General features: G+C 37.7%; 1 long non-coding RNA gene across 1 annotated transcript in view; it reads right to left on the bottom strand.

Moving 5' to 3' along the window:
* LOC133569976 (uncharacterized) overlaps nucleotides 1-15302 on the bottom strand; it is a 235976-nt gene that overhangs the window by 118203 nt on the left and 102471 nt on the right. Inside the window, exon 2 of the long non-coding RNA XR_009810004.1 lies at nucleotides 5387-5428. This is a non-coding gene — a long non-coding RNA (uncharacterized LOC133569976). The remainder of the gene's footprint in view (nucleotides 1-5386; nucleotides 5429-15302) is intronic.

Genomic DNA, 15302 nt, shown 5'->3' with positions numbered 1-15302 from the left:
GACCACATCATCTGCAAAAAGCAGAGACCTAATCCTGCAGCCACCAAACCAGATACCTTCAGCCCCGACTGTGTCTAGAAATTCTGTTCATAAAGTTTATGAACAGAATCGGTGACAAAGGGCAGCCTTGGCGGAGTCCAACCCTCACAGGAAACTGATTTCAAATGTATTTAAATGGGAGACGTTAATATGAGATGCGAGTGTTTTGATTTAAGAGCTCCATCCCAGACCCAATTAAGCTCGAAAATTGAGGTACTAATGTGCTAGACGTTTTTGTAACAAAGTATTACGTTCTAAATGATACACTCTATGTCTGTACGGTTTTTGAAATAGCTGCATTGGGCTTGATTTCCCACTTGGGATGGATAAAGTCCATCTGTCCGTCCGTTCGTCTATGTCTCTATCTAACAGGTGTTAGACAGAAAACATGAGTATCAGTGATGCCAAGGCAAGATAGTGTCTGCAGACATTATGCAGATGTGTAGGGTGTGTCCTGCTCTTGACATTTCTCCCTGAAGCCTGACCAGATCAATACACAGCTCTATTGTCAACTCATTTAGGAGCAGATGATGGGTGAGCCACTGGTCACAAATCGACACAGAGACGACAAGGTCAGTCTGGGTATTACATTTACATGTCGTTTACATCCATCGGATGCTGCTAAGATGAACACCTGAGGCAACACGTTGTGTTGGATGTTTAGGCTCATGTGTTAGATACACTTCTACAATATGTCAAGAATAAAACTGCATTGCAATTGGAGTCAACCTGTAGGGCAGATTGACTCAAAATCTTAGTTTGTCCAAGTTACTGCCTGCACAAATGGGCAGTTGGTCGGGTAGTGAGAGGCTGCAGAACCAAACAAGTCTACGTAGCAGACGTTAAACAGCACTTCGGTCCTCTTGATGGGAAATTTGAGTACAAAAAAAAACATGAGGGAACAGTCGACCGACACAAAGTATTATGCACAAGCTGCAGGAAGGAGTTTTCTTTTCACTGTAGCACTTCCAGCTAAAATAGCACATTAATAACACAGAAGGAGTATCAAGTCCACATTAATGTGGATAAATATTTAGAAAGACTGTTTATTTTGTCAACATGAACATCATGTTAGAGAGGACCTATTATGCAAAACCAACATTTCTTACCTAAAGGTACATATTTTTGTGAAGGCCCATTAGACCCGGAAATTAAAAATCAAACTGCAGATGTTTATCAAACAACTTTGCCTTCCTTTGTACTTCCTCCAAATGAGCTGTTTGGAATTTGCTGCGTCCTGTGACACTGCTTGCGGATATCTCCATATATGGTAGACACATAGTGGAAGTACCTTGTGCGAGTCTGACATTGTAGTTCGTCATTGTAGTTAATAAGTTACTTCTTTTTCTCTATCCTTTTGTTGAGGGGAAAACTAGCTCGTACATGCACATGTTGTTGCAATTTCTAATACAAAGTAGCGTATCGAGCCAACATAAATCTGTCAGTAGACATATGACAGCACTTAAAACTGTATAGCTGACTTAAATATTAACACTGAATTAGTAATCTTACGCTTGATTTTAATACTTGCAGTTTGCAAAAATAAGATTACAAAAATAAATACTATCGACTACAAAAGAAGGGACTTATAAAACCTGATGAAAAAAACATTTACATACAAATAAGCAACGCTAAAATAAAACTAATCCAACTAAATTAATAATAAATAATAACAATATTTATGTTTCCTAATTAAACTGTCATTAAAATTTAAGTGTAAATGAAAATACAGCTTCAACAATTTAGTCATATTTTTGCGCTTAATAAACTTCTCTATGACTTTAGCTATAGACGTCCTTTGTTTGCTCATATTGTCAATACTGCCACAAGTGGTATAAAAGTGTATGATAAATGAGTACCGTTGCGGCCCATACGAACCAAAACTGAGAAACAGATCATTTTTGGCGCCCCTCCTTGCAGCCCAAAATTGGGCCCCATCCCTTATGGTTAGGAAACACTGTTTTAGAACACAAGGAAGTGTTTTAAATGAATGAAACAAATAATGTTTGATAAACATACTTGCCAACCTTGAGACCTCCGAATTTGAGATATTTTTTTTCCAATCATTTTGGAACTTGCAAGCGTACTTCTTCCTCTTACTCGTCGTCGGCATGTCTCTTCTTCGTTCTTCTGCTTCATCTCTGTTATGTTTTTGGACATTACAGTAGTTTTGAAGCAATGCATGATGGGAATCCTGATGTTGTGTGTCAGTGTATTAACATGCCGGCTGGAATAAACACACGCTGAGAAATAGCTCCGTGCCTGCCTACTTTATGGGTTATAGATAAACCTATGGATAACGGAGACATATATAATAGTCTCCTTTTCAGGTTGTAGAGGACGCTGAAGGCAGTGACCCCAATATGGTTGTCCGGGTGGAAATTGGGAGAAATTCAGGAGAATGTTTGTCCTGGGAGATTTTTGGGAGGGGCACTGAAATTCAGGAGTCTCCCGGGAAAATCGGGAGGGTTGGCAAATATGGTAAGTGTATATATGTTCCCTTCTTTCTTGACTCTTTGCTCAGGCAAAATGAAATAATTAATATTGATGAAATAAAAATGACACGTAATTAATACAAATGAATCCATAACAATCCTGTGATTAATGTGATAAAACATTTGAACAACCCTACTTTTTTTTCCCATGAGGAAAAAAAAAATGCTAAATTCACAGAAGAAAATGTTTTCAAAGAGGTTGAACTATATTTCATCATTTACATGTGTCTGGGTTAGGACAATTTGGGCTCATCCTTTTTTTCTTAATTACAAATTAGACTTTTCACGTCACACAGAAATGCCCTAACTACTACTTGCTGCCTATATTACTTTCTACATGCTTGGTATTTTTTCGCTTTACTCTCCTTGCACATGCAAAATAAAAATGAGGGATATTTAATCATGATTAAATTAAATTGGCCTTCTGCTGTGTCTTAGAGATTTTTTGAGAGGGCCAACGTGCTTTTGAAATGTTTGATTCTACAGCCTGTCAGTACCAGATCACTGGCTGACAATGCACATTTGCACATGCATCACGGTAACTTTGACCAACAACCTGAAATTGCCAAATACATTTCAGGGATTTTATGTAATTTTAACAATAAACAAGGGTTATCAATTAATACATTTTTAAAATCAGATTAATCACTATTTTGAATGGGGATTAATCATGATTAATCACAGGTTATTGCTTGCTTGCATAATTCAAAATTAGCGTAAAGGGTAAATGCACTTTTTTTAAAATAATTTTGCCTATAATTTACAATCCTAAAGTAAAACCAACAAACATATATTTTCATTTTTTATGCATTTTAAATAAAAAATAAATGTGACCATCCATGTGAAGAAATAAATGGGAGTGAAACTAAGCGTGTTTTTGTGTCTTTCTTGCCATTTCCGGATCTAAATTGGATGCCAAAGTTTACCAATTTGTCTAATTATGTTCTCATCCTTCTACTCTCAAGGTGGGAGGCAATATTTATGATCTAGAATTAACTTTTACGAGTCCAACCGGTAGGAGGCCACGGGGAAGACCCAGGACACGTTGGGAAGACTATGTCTCCCGGCTGGCCTGGGAACGCCTCGGGATCCCCCGGGAAGAGCTAGACGAAGTGGCTGGGGAGAGGGAAGTCTGGGTTTCCCTGCTTAGGCTGTTGCCCCCGCGACCCGACCTCGGATAAGCGGAAGATGATGGATGGATGGATGGATGGATGGATGGAGCTCCGAGGTGAGAAAGCAGCTCACCAGCTGATGGTGTCAATATAGCCACACATGCAACCGCTCTCTGATCTCGGCGCCTCTATAAATAGTTTGTCTGTGTTAGCACTCATAATGACAATATCACTAATACTTGGTTAACATTCGGGTCACAAAATGATTATTGTTGATTATTGTTGGCGGTTTTTGGATGTTGGGCGAAATAGAAGATTTTATTAGCTCACACACAAACACATCTGTCTTTTCTGTCGATTGAATGATAAACACCATTTCTCCAAAATGCAGTTCTCATTTAAAAAAGGCTCTTATATTTGGACTTACGTGTTATTTTGTTGTCTGTGTGTCATCCAGGAACATTTTTCAAATGTTTTACTTGAATAAACGTCATTTACCGTATTTTCTTGAATTACCGCAGGGCATATAGTATGCGCCTGCCTTGAATTACTGCCGGGTCAAACTCGCTTCGCAAAATAATTAGCGCATGCTTAGTATTACCGCCTGGTCAAACTCGTGACGTCACGAGTGACACTTCCCCTGTCATCATTTTCAAAATGGAGGAGGCTGATTTCAATATCAGTAATTTGAAATCGCATAAAGAAAAGAAGATTAAGAGCTATTCAGTAGGATTTAAGGTCCAAGCTTACATCACACTCAAATTTTTACTGCATACCTTGGGTAAGTGCCGGAGTGAGAAGTGGTTTTAAAATAATTAGTGCATGCTTACTTTTATCGCATGCCTTTGGTAAGCGCAGGAGTGAGAAGAGGTTTTAAATTAATTAGTGCCCTGGCAGCAATTCAAGGAAATACGGTATTTGCATTTTTTAGTAACAGTTTTATCTCAAGAAAATCCAGGCATATTTTGAAAGAAAGCACCAGTCGCAGTTTCCTCACTCATCTTTGCACTGACATATCTGTTGACCTGATCACATCTCCGTATATACATGATTAATGCAATCATTTTTTGTTATCAATCGCTTGAGTTTACTCTTCATTTTCGAATTCACTTCACTTTAACTTCAATAATTAAAAACACAAATACACATATGCTGCGATGAGGTGGAGACTTGTCCAGGGTGTACACCGCCTTTATGCCCAAATGCAGCTGAGATGGGCTCCAGCACCCCCCGCGAGCCCAAAATGGACAAGCGGTAGAAAATGGATGGATGGATGGAAATACACATATGCCTACGCAGAATGAGGTGGGATTTTTGTAAATTGAAGTCACTCCTTTTTAATGATTTTGCTCGACATTGGAATTAGACACAGACTCAAATCAAATTGAACATGATTATGATGTATATAAGAACGATCCAGGGAAATGCCATTTTCTACAGCTTATTCCCTTTTGGGGTCGCGGGGGGCGCTGGCGCCTATTTCAGCTACAATCGGGTGGAAGGCAGGGTACACCCTGGACAAGTCGCCACCTCATCGCAGGGCGATCCAGGGAAATGGATTGTTGAAAACTATTTTTTTGTAGTACCATAGACAAGATATGAAATAAACTTTATCAATTACTTTAGGATATGGTTAAAACAGTATCTATCTAACCCTTACTTTATTCAACTTTTTGCAGAGGAAAAAATGCAGCTCCTACACACAGTTGTGAACTAGAAGAATAAAAAGAAAGTACTTACCAACTGTGAAGCAGAAGACGCGCTTATTTCACTGTCCTTTGCCTGCAAAACATAATACAAGTGCATCATTGTCTACAAGCAGGCTTGACTTTCATATCCTTAACTGGATGCAAGAAGAAAAAACTGTGAACCACAAGTCTCACCGCTCATTCTACTTTCCTACCATTCCAATTCATAACCTTTTGCCAACATCCGCCATACTGGCCAATAATATTTGCCCCAAAGCTGAACTATAGCTTGCAACAATCTTAAGGATGGATAAAAGCTGAATAATCAAGCAAATCACTCCGAGCCAATATCATTATATTATTATTTTTGCAGTACACTCAGTCTGCTGGCTTCCTGCTGTTTATTGTAGTTAGTTTGAAACCAGAGGGGGAAAAAAAGGACAGCAATAACATGTGTGAAATACAGAAAAGGCACAAACAATATATAAAATCATAACTACTCCTTTGTAGAGTATCATTTGATTCTGCATCTCATATATCTCAATATTTATTTACAAGGGCTTAGGCCAAAGCGGCGAGAGCACATGGTTTTCTTCATACTTTACACTTCTTTCATCAACGGTGTCAGCAATGCAGTCCTAATAATGTCTAAATTAACACTATTTTCAAACAATGAAACCACAACCTTCAAAATATATCAGTTTTTCTTTCATTTGTTAATAAATAAATAATTGCAGATGACATTGTAGATTTTTTTCACTTAGTATTACATTATAGTTGAATTCGGGTGAAGGATTTCCAGCTAAGGAATTTGAAACCCTTACACTGGAAGTGTCGAGTGTTACAGTCTGATGAATACAATTGAACAAGTGGATACTGTGCACCAGTGACGTGCAGTCAGGGGAGGCAGGTGAGCCGGAGCCTCACGTGCCATCATGGAAAGAAAAAAAATGTAAAAAGAAAAAAAATAAATACATTGTTATATGTATCCTGTGATTATACTATAAAGTTATTTTCCATTTAACTTCACCAGTTTTAGATTATTTTTATTCACATTTGCCGTTCAAATACTGAACCAGTTGAGCCTCACCATGGAATGCACAATGACTCGGCTAACAGGCGGCTGCTGTGCAGTGATACCGTATTGCTATATGAATTATATTATACATTTCCATAGTTCAGTTAGCTAAGGTATATGATGTACAGTGTATTTTGTCAACAACTGTATGTGTGTAACGTATTTCTTGTGCTGGGCAATCATAAAATGGCTGCGAAGACGCACTGTGTGATGCTCGCCTCCTGGTGGTAGAGTGATCCCAGGGATCATTCTTGCGACTACTTGGCTAGGCCAGGGGACATCTGAAGCCAGTATGTTTTAAAGTTGTTGTTTGTCTGCATATCGTAAAAACAACATTCCAACATTTTACAACTTATTCTAAACTTAAAGGTGCCGACCATCAGGGCCGAGTTGTGACGAAAGAGTGTGTCGATGTTGAGATATTAAGCCGAGTTGGTAAGTGAATTTGTTTGCTAATAGTAGCTACTAGCCGTACCCATGTATTTTCTATGGGCACTTAGCATCGGGTTCTAATCCCGTTTCGTCCAATGTTTCTGATCCGATTGAATTTATATTTATGTCAAGTCTTTATTTTGGATATTTAAATATGGTGACTGAGTATTGTGGCGTTTTAAGGCCATCTGCATTTTTTTATGCTACAGTAAAGACAATGAATGAACACTGCCGGTGGAGCGCGTTTACACCTGTCATAGTGAAACCACTCTGTACTGTCGTGTTTGTTATTTTCTACATACATGTGATTATTTAATATTGTTAATGTTAGCAGTATTATCGCTAATAATGATAATAATAAGTGTTATTTATTTATTGAAGTTTGAACGATAGATGACTTGATGTCGATATATATGTGCGCACATTGATTGAACTCCGGGTCCTGTGTTTACGTAGGCCTGTCCCTAAGTCTTGGATGGCGAGCTGTAGATAGGCCTCGAGCCCGAGCCCAAGGATCTCCACCTCCTCAACCCTTGAACTCCACCTGCTCTGGTCGGGCAGGTAGGCGGCTTATAGCTGAACCCCTTGCCTCGCACTTCATTGCTCTGCGGCCTTTTGCACTAACTCATACAAAACCTGCCATAAACTGAACTTTCACTACAAACTGCCATATCCACTACGCCAACCCGTGTGGCTGTATGAAATGCGAAGAACTTTTGATATTACTTTTTATGAATTACCTGAACTAAACCAACATTGTTTGTTGAGATTCCGTTCTGTTTTTTTCTTTTGTTTTGAATGGCCATTCTTCTTAATGTCTGTCCACTACTTGTTGCATTGTACATGTTTAAACAACACCAGTATCATTTAAAGTATTTATTTGTGTCTGTCCTACTCTCTCCGAGTCGTAATCTAGACTTCTGATTGGCCCAAATATTGAGAACTTCTACTATACTAGCTAAAGTACCTGCCACATTAAGTTAAAGTACCAATGATTGTCACACACAAACTAGGTGTGGTGAAGTTTGTCCTCTGCATTTGACCCATCCCCTTGTTCACCCCCTGGGAGGTGAGGGGAGCAGTGAGCAGCAGCGGCCGGGAATCATTTTAGGTGATTCAACCCCCAATTCCAACCTTTGATGCTGAGTGCAAAGCAGGGAAGAATGCTGGTATGAGCTTTTAAACATAACCCGTTAACTGCTGCCAATCAAATGGTGAATAAGATACTCTATAGGGTTCCTATGGTTATAAATCTGACCGTGATGAAGTCAGTGTCTCACCAGCCATGAACTTCACCGCACGTCACTGCTGTACACTATAAAACCACAACCCATACAGCAACAGGAAAAGTCAGGTTGTGCTTGTTTTCATCATTGTATCTCCTCAGATGGTATAATGTTGCCCTAATGACAGATCTGCTTGAAGACTGACTGACCAGGAGTGTTTTATAGCACTCATAGGCAGTTGCAGTACCAAATTCTGGGCCCCCATACACAAGACTCCTAAAGGGCCACCCATGCCACCCTAAACCCAACGTCACCGCCTTATACCCTGAAACTTGTTATATCTACATACAGTAAAACTAATGATTGCAATTTGGTTGAAAATAATATTTTTAAAACACATTTAAACTTTTAATTAGGTCTTTGACTTTTTAAAGATGGTATTAACATATAGCAGTGGTTCTCAACCTTTTTTCAGTGATGTACCCCCTGTGAACATTTTTTAATTCAAGTACCTCCTAATCAGAGCAAAGCATTTTTGGTTGGAAAAAAAACAGATAAAGAAATAAAATACAGCACTATGTCATCAGTTTCTGATTTATTAAATTGTATAACAGTGCAAAATGTTGCTCGTTTGTAATGGTCTTTCTTGAACTATTTAGAAAAAAATATACAAAACTAACTAAAAACTTGTTGAAAAATAAACAAGTGATTAAAATATAAATAAGGATTTCTACACATAGAAGTAATCATCAACTCAAAGTGCCCTCTTTCATGATCCATCAGGATTCATGAACTGAATTCTAAACATTTCTTCACAAAAAAAGAAATCTTTAACATCACTATTTATGAAACATGTCCACATAAAATCTAGCTATCAACACTGAATATTGCATTGTTGCATTTCATTTCACAGTTTAGGAACTTACATTCATATTTTGTTGAAGTATTATTCAATAAATATATGTATAAAGGATTTTTGAATTGTTGCTATTTTTTACAAACCCTGTTTCCATATGAGTTGGGAAATTGTGTTAGATGTAAATATGAACGGAATACAATGACTTGCAAATCCTTTTCAACCCATATTCTATTGAATGCACTACAAAGACAAGATATTTGACGTAATGACCTCTGTGTTGAGTGAAGCGTTTCACGTTGGGGTTTCCGCTATCCAGATGGAATGAACTATTTTGCATTTTGGATAGGGGATGTAGGTAGTTTTAGACATTCTCTCAATTTTATTCTGGTAACCCTATTTTTTTTTTTACTTTCAGGACCAGATTGATATTGTATTGAGTTTTTATGGAATCTTATTTTAATTTGTAATTATTTTTTTAATTTTTAAAAGGCAGAATTTTCCCCCTCAGTTTTTAGGCCCCCCTGTTTTGCAGCCAATAGTATGTAGTTGTACCAGTGATTAAGGTCTTTTCTTCCTGCCAATCACATATACCAGTGACGATGGAAGATAATACCACATAACAGAGAGCTGCCCCAAAGGGTGTCTCAGCGATTTGGTGAGTAGAAAAACCAATGCCGGGAGTTATACATTACGTGAGAAAGATATAAAAAATTATAATACAATTTAAAAAAAAAAGTACACCTAAAGGAATAGTGTGGCCCACAAACTGATCACTTCCAGGAGACTGACAGGAGGGTTTGTAAATATCTGAACAATACGGTTCACCGTTCCATAGTGTTGATGTTCTATTTTAATTTATTACACTGGTAATGAAAACACAATTCTAAAAGTTTTAGTTTTGTCTTTTTTGCCATCGAGTTTGTCTTCAAAAATAGTTTTACAAAAACTTATTATTTTGAGGGTCGTCATATATTGTGGTCCGCTCTACAAAAGATAGTAAACGCTGCAAAGGAGGTTGTCCTGATGTCAGGAAGGACTCCTCACACTCGTCACACACACTGTTTGCTCCGCTTCTGTTGGAAAGGAGGCAGTGGAGCATCCAGAGCAGGACAACATGCCTGTGAAATAGTTTCTTCCCCACAGCCGTGCAACTGCTGAACTCTGGGAATGCTCCCTGAAGGACAACAAACAAACAAACAAACAAACAAACAAACAACACACACCAGAGCCATTACCAAGGACAGCACACACCCTGGCTTCCACCTGTTCGACTTGCTACCATCAGGCAGGCGCTACAGGTGCATCAAAGCCAGAACAAACAGGCTCAGTGCCAGCTTCTTTCCCAAAGCTGTCACCATGTTGAACTCTAACTTATAATAATAATAATTCACCCCTATAAAATATAATGCCCTAATACCATACTGTGCAATATCAATCAATCAATCAATGTTTATTTATATAGTCCCAAATCACAAATGTCTCAAAGGACTGCACAAATCATTACGACTACAACATCCTCGGAAGAACCCACAAAAGGGCAAGGAAAACTCACACCCAGTGGGCAGGGAGAATTCACATCCAGTGGGACGCCAGTGACAATGCTGACTATGAGAAACCTTGGAGAGGACCTCAGATGTGGGCAACCAGCCCCCCCCTCTCAATACTACCCTTCGAGTGCAATACGTCCGTCACTGATTGTTATTTATTACTTCGGTACTCCTGTCTTGCTCTGTATATTGTACAGTATTTGTATTTTGTACTTCTATAGTGTTTTGTATATTGTACAGAATTGCTTATTATTTTTATTGGATAGTAGTCTGTTTATTTCAATTGTTACTTTTTCCTTTTTACCTCTTATGTCATTTATTTCACCCCATATTTGTTCCCACTACCGCACCTTAAGTTGGAGTCTTTAATCTCGTTATATGCAAATATAGAGACAATAAAGTTCATTCTATTCTATTCTATTCTCTTCTCTTCTATTCTATTCTATTCTATTATATTATAATCTATTTTATACTGCATATTTATGGTAGCATGCACTATACTGTTTTTATATATCTAAGTATATGTGTACACAAATAATTAGCAAGGGTATAATTTTACATATAAGGGTTACCTGTGGTGAATTTCTTAAGGTCCATGCATTTTAGCCAGAGCTTACATACACTTTTGGATGCCTCTGAATCCTGTGTTTAGCAGTCTTTTTTTAACGGTGGGAGTCAGTCACTCACTGTGTTTCCATTCACTAAATTAGTCTGATTTCTCAAATAGTTAGTTTTTTTGTATTTTCACATCCACGTGTGAAGTCCAAGTGTCCAAGCACACTCTCTAATGCGACTATTGGTCATATGCCATGTGCCTTCTGTACACTGTACAATTTAGCACAGTTAAATTAATTCCCTTTCTGGTTGATTTATAACGTCACACTAGCCATCTGCGGATCCTCACACCTCATTATAAGTGATGTCCGCTGTAATATTAGCACATATTTTAAACATTAGTACTCTAATGGAGATGCTGATGTTAAATAGCAGACGGCCTCAAGAAAAGATCCTAAATTGTGCTACAAACATGATGCTACTACCAATAATGACAGTAGCATCAAGGAAAAGACTGTCTGATACTGTTCCAGAAGAAGGTTGCTATTGTTTTGGACTATCTTGCCAATTGTGCGGAAAGTTAATCGGTTTGGAATGCACAAATTCAGCATGAAGAGGTTTATTATTCGTCTTTAATACACAGTACCTGCTTCATTATCTTTCATCTCGCTCGAATTTTGTTCGGGAATCCAAATTAAAATGGGATTCTAGATTTTCTAAGCTATCTTCTGAAATAAATCTGTTTCTTTTCTTTTACCATCAATGCACTTCAAAATGTTATGTTCTTTTCATTTGTGAAGCAAATAAAAAGTTTCCTCTTCATTAGAATTATTGCTATGTTTTTATTTAATGGTATCTGCTTCTGGGTTGTATCCCGCTCTTTGAGACTGGCGCATGCGCGGTACGAAGGGTCCTCTGCGGCATAAAAACCCCCTGGAGGGATCTGGTTTCCAATCGCATAATCCAGGTGTGTTAGTTAAACTTTTCAAAAAACAAACACAATCGGATTAAAGTGTTTCCATGGGTCATAGGAGGCTCATTTAGAGCCAAAATATATATTTTTAAATTTAACTAATTTAGTGTACGGACGTGTACTGAGTGACGCCACAGATTGGCGGATCTCCTAATTAGGGTATTTTTAGTATGCAGTACACAGAACTTCTCCCCCTCTGCTTCACAGGCTCTGAGACTCACGGCCTGTACCCAAAGTAATGTATTTAGATGGAAACTTTAAACAAATGTATCGTTTCAGCCTTTCCTCTTGTAAACGGCGTTCTCCGTGGTCTGAAACAAGAGTTTTTTGGAACGGGCTGCAGAGTGGGAAAGGTTTCTGCCTGGAACTTTTGTGTTATTTATTCTCATCTAATGCCCACCCCCACTTGCTTTGATGGCTCTAATATAAATATTGTTTATTTATTTTTAAGACATTTTACATGGGACTATTTTGTCAAGATCGACCAGTACGACACTGGATTAGCCGCTAAACTGTGACGTAAAAAGACGAGAACATCAAGTCTTGGTTTGAGAAAATACAACAAAAGAGAGGAAAACAAATTATTTTCATTTAATATTAGTATGTGGATGATAACACCGACGTGCAACATGCAGTGACCTAAATGCTGCTCAAAACCGTTTTTTTGTAATGCCTCTCTGTATCAATTAGTATGCCGGTGTGTCAGAGGTGGGTAGAGTAGCCAGAAATTGTACTCAAGTAAGAGTCTTGTTACTATAGAGATTTATTACTCAAGTAAAAGTAAGGAGTTGTAACCCAAATATTTACTTGAGTAAAAGTAAAAAGTATGTTGTGAAAAAACAACTCAAGTACTGAGTAAATTATGAGTAACCTGTTCGTTTAATGATGACGGCTACAAATAATGCACAAAAACATAAGAATAGCAATGAACAAATTCAGAGCCAGGAATAACTCTTAAGCAACTAAAACAATAATATATCAGAATCAGAAATCAGAAATACTGTAATAATCCCTGAGGGGAAAAATGTTATTTTAAAAATGTTATTATTAATATAATATTATATTAAAATGTATTAAGTAATTGAGGTAGCGACTTGTCCAGGGTGTACCCCGCCTTCCGCCCGATTGAAGCTGAGATAGGCGCCAGCGCCCCCCGCGACCCCAAAAGGGAATAAGCGGTAGAAAATGGATGGATGGACATTAAAATAAAAACAATTAAGGCAAATTGAGCCACAGTAACGTAACAGCACCAAAGGCTCAGTAGGCAGAGTTTTACAAAGCAAAATAACAAGTTAACCTTTACGCAAATCATAAAGTCTGATAGATGGGGGCTGCACCTGGGAACACAGGTGCACTTCTGATTGGTGTTTGTATGCATGCGTGAGTGTGTGTGTCTCTGTCTGTCTATGAAGCTGCAGTATGTTAATAAATTATAACCAAACTACGTACATTTGACAGTGATTCATAGCAGGGAAGCTAACATTAGCCCGCGGTGACAGACAAAATATCTATTAACGTAACTTACCGCGATGTGCTTCCTCAAATTTGACGTTGAGTTCATGTAAGCAGAAATGTCCACTTGTTTGGGGAGACACATATGACAACGCCCTACATAACTGTTTTTTTTGGTTGTCTGAAGCGTGAACATCGATTTTATGTGAGGCCACGGGTGTTTGCGTTCGTTGTCGTCCCTGCCATTGTTGTTGTTGTTTGCCTCTGAAACTTTTTGGGCAGTTAATCATGTGACCGTCTGGCTCTGTTTGATTGGTGAAACGGAATCAAACGTCACCAGTGACTGCATTTGATTGGTGAAACGCAGGCATGCGATAGATCCTACTTTGAAGGCATGGCTGACGAACCAAAACAAAAAAAAAACGGGTATTAACAGATCGATACAAATCAGTAGCGAGTAGCAAGCTGAATGTAGATAAATGGAGCGGAGGAAAAGTAGTGTTTCTTCTCTATAAGAATTTCTCAAGTAAAAGTAAAAGTATGTTGCATTAAAACTACTCTTAGAAGTACAATTTATCCCAAAAGTTACTCGAGTAGATGTAACGGAGTAAATGTAGCGCGTAACTAACCGCCTATGCGGTGTATCCAATGTTGTGACCGAGTACATCTACACCAAGTTGATTTGCTACTGTTCATCTTCAAGATATATATAACAGTGTGCATTTTCAAAAGATATATTATGATACTTTTGGAGTGGGTGGGACGTGGTTTCATTTGCAATCTCGGAAAGCCTCCACAAACGAACATATTGCAGACAGACTCAAACAACAGGTTAAAAATATGACTGTGGAGCAAGATTTTCACCAAAGCATAACCGATACATACAGTATCATCTAAACCAGTGGTTCTCAATCTTTTTTTAGTGATGTACCCCCTGTGAACATTTGTTTTAACTCAAGTACCCCCTAATCAGAGCAAAGCATTTTTGGTTGAAAAAAAGAGATAACGAAGTAAAATACAGCACTATGTCATCAGTTTCTGATTTATTAAATTGTATAACAGTGCAAAATATTGCTCATTTGTAGTGAGACCTATTTGGAAAAAATATATATATAAAAATAACTAAAAACTTGTTGAAAAAGTGATTCAATTATAAATAAAGATTTCTACACAAAGAAGTAATCATCAACTTAAAGTGCCTTCTTTGGGGATTGTAATATAGAACAATCTGGATTCATGAACCTAATTCTAAACATTTCTTCACAAAAAACGAAATATTTAACATCAATATTTAGGGCAAATGACCAGAAAAAAAATAGCTGTCAACACTGAATATTGTATTGTTGTATTTTTTTCACAGTTTATGAACTTACATTCATAGTTTATTGAAGCATTATTCAATAAATATATTTATAAAGGATTTTTGAATTTTTGCTTTTTTCAGAATATTTTAAAAAAATATCACGTACCCCTTGGCATACCTTCAAGTACCCCCAGGGGTACGCGTACCCCCATTTGAGAACCACTGATCTAGACCATAATGAAGTATTTTAAACACTGATTAAAATCATCATGTTGCCTTTAAATACCAACTAACCACATCATATCTTTGCACACGACTGGGCATATCATTGTACTAAGTACTGCCAAATGGGAGTAATTTAATTGTACTATTTTATTTTATTTGCACAATTTTACTACGTATAACTGGTTACTCCCAGATACTCGGTAACCAATTTTATTCCAAGCCTGAAAGTGTTGTATTGGAATGCTAAACAAAGATGCAAAAATGCAAAAGCTTCAGTCTTTAACCTTTGCCCTAAGACAAGGTAGAGTCATCCATTTC

The sequence above is a fragment of the Nerophis ophidion genome, linkage group LG02, assembly GCF_033978795.1.
Source record: "Nerophis ophidion isolate RoL-2023_Sa linkage group LG02, RoL_Noph_v1.0, whole genome shotgun sequence".
Lineage (NCBI taxonomy): Eukaryota > Metazoa > Chordata > Actinopteri > Syngnathiformes > Syngnathidae > Nerophis > Nerophis ophidion.
The sequence above is the reverse complement of the archived record's forward strand: the minus strand, read 5'-3'. Positions and strand labels throughout refer to the sequence as shown.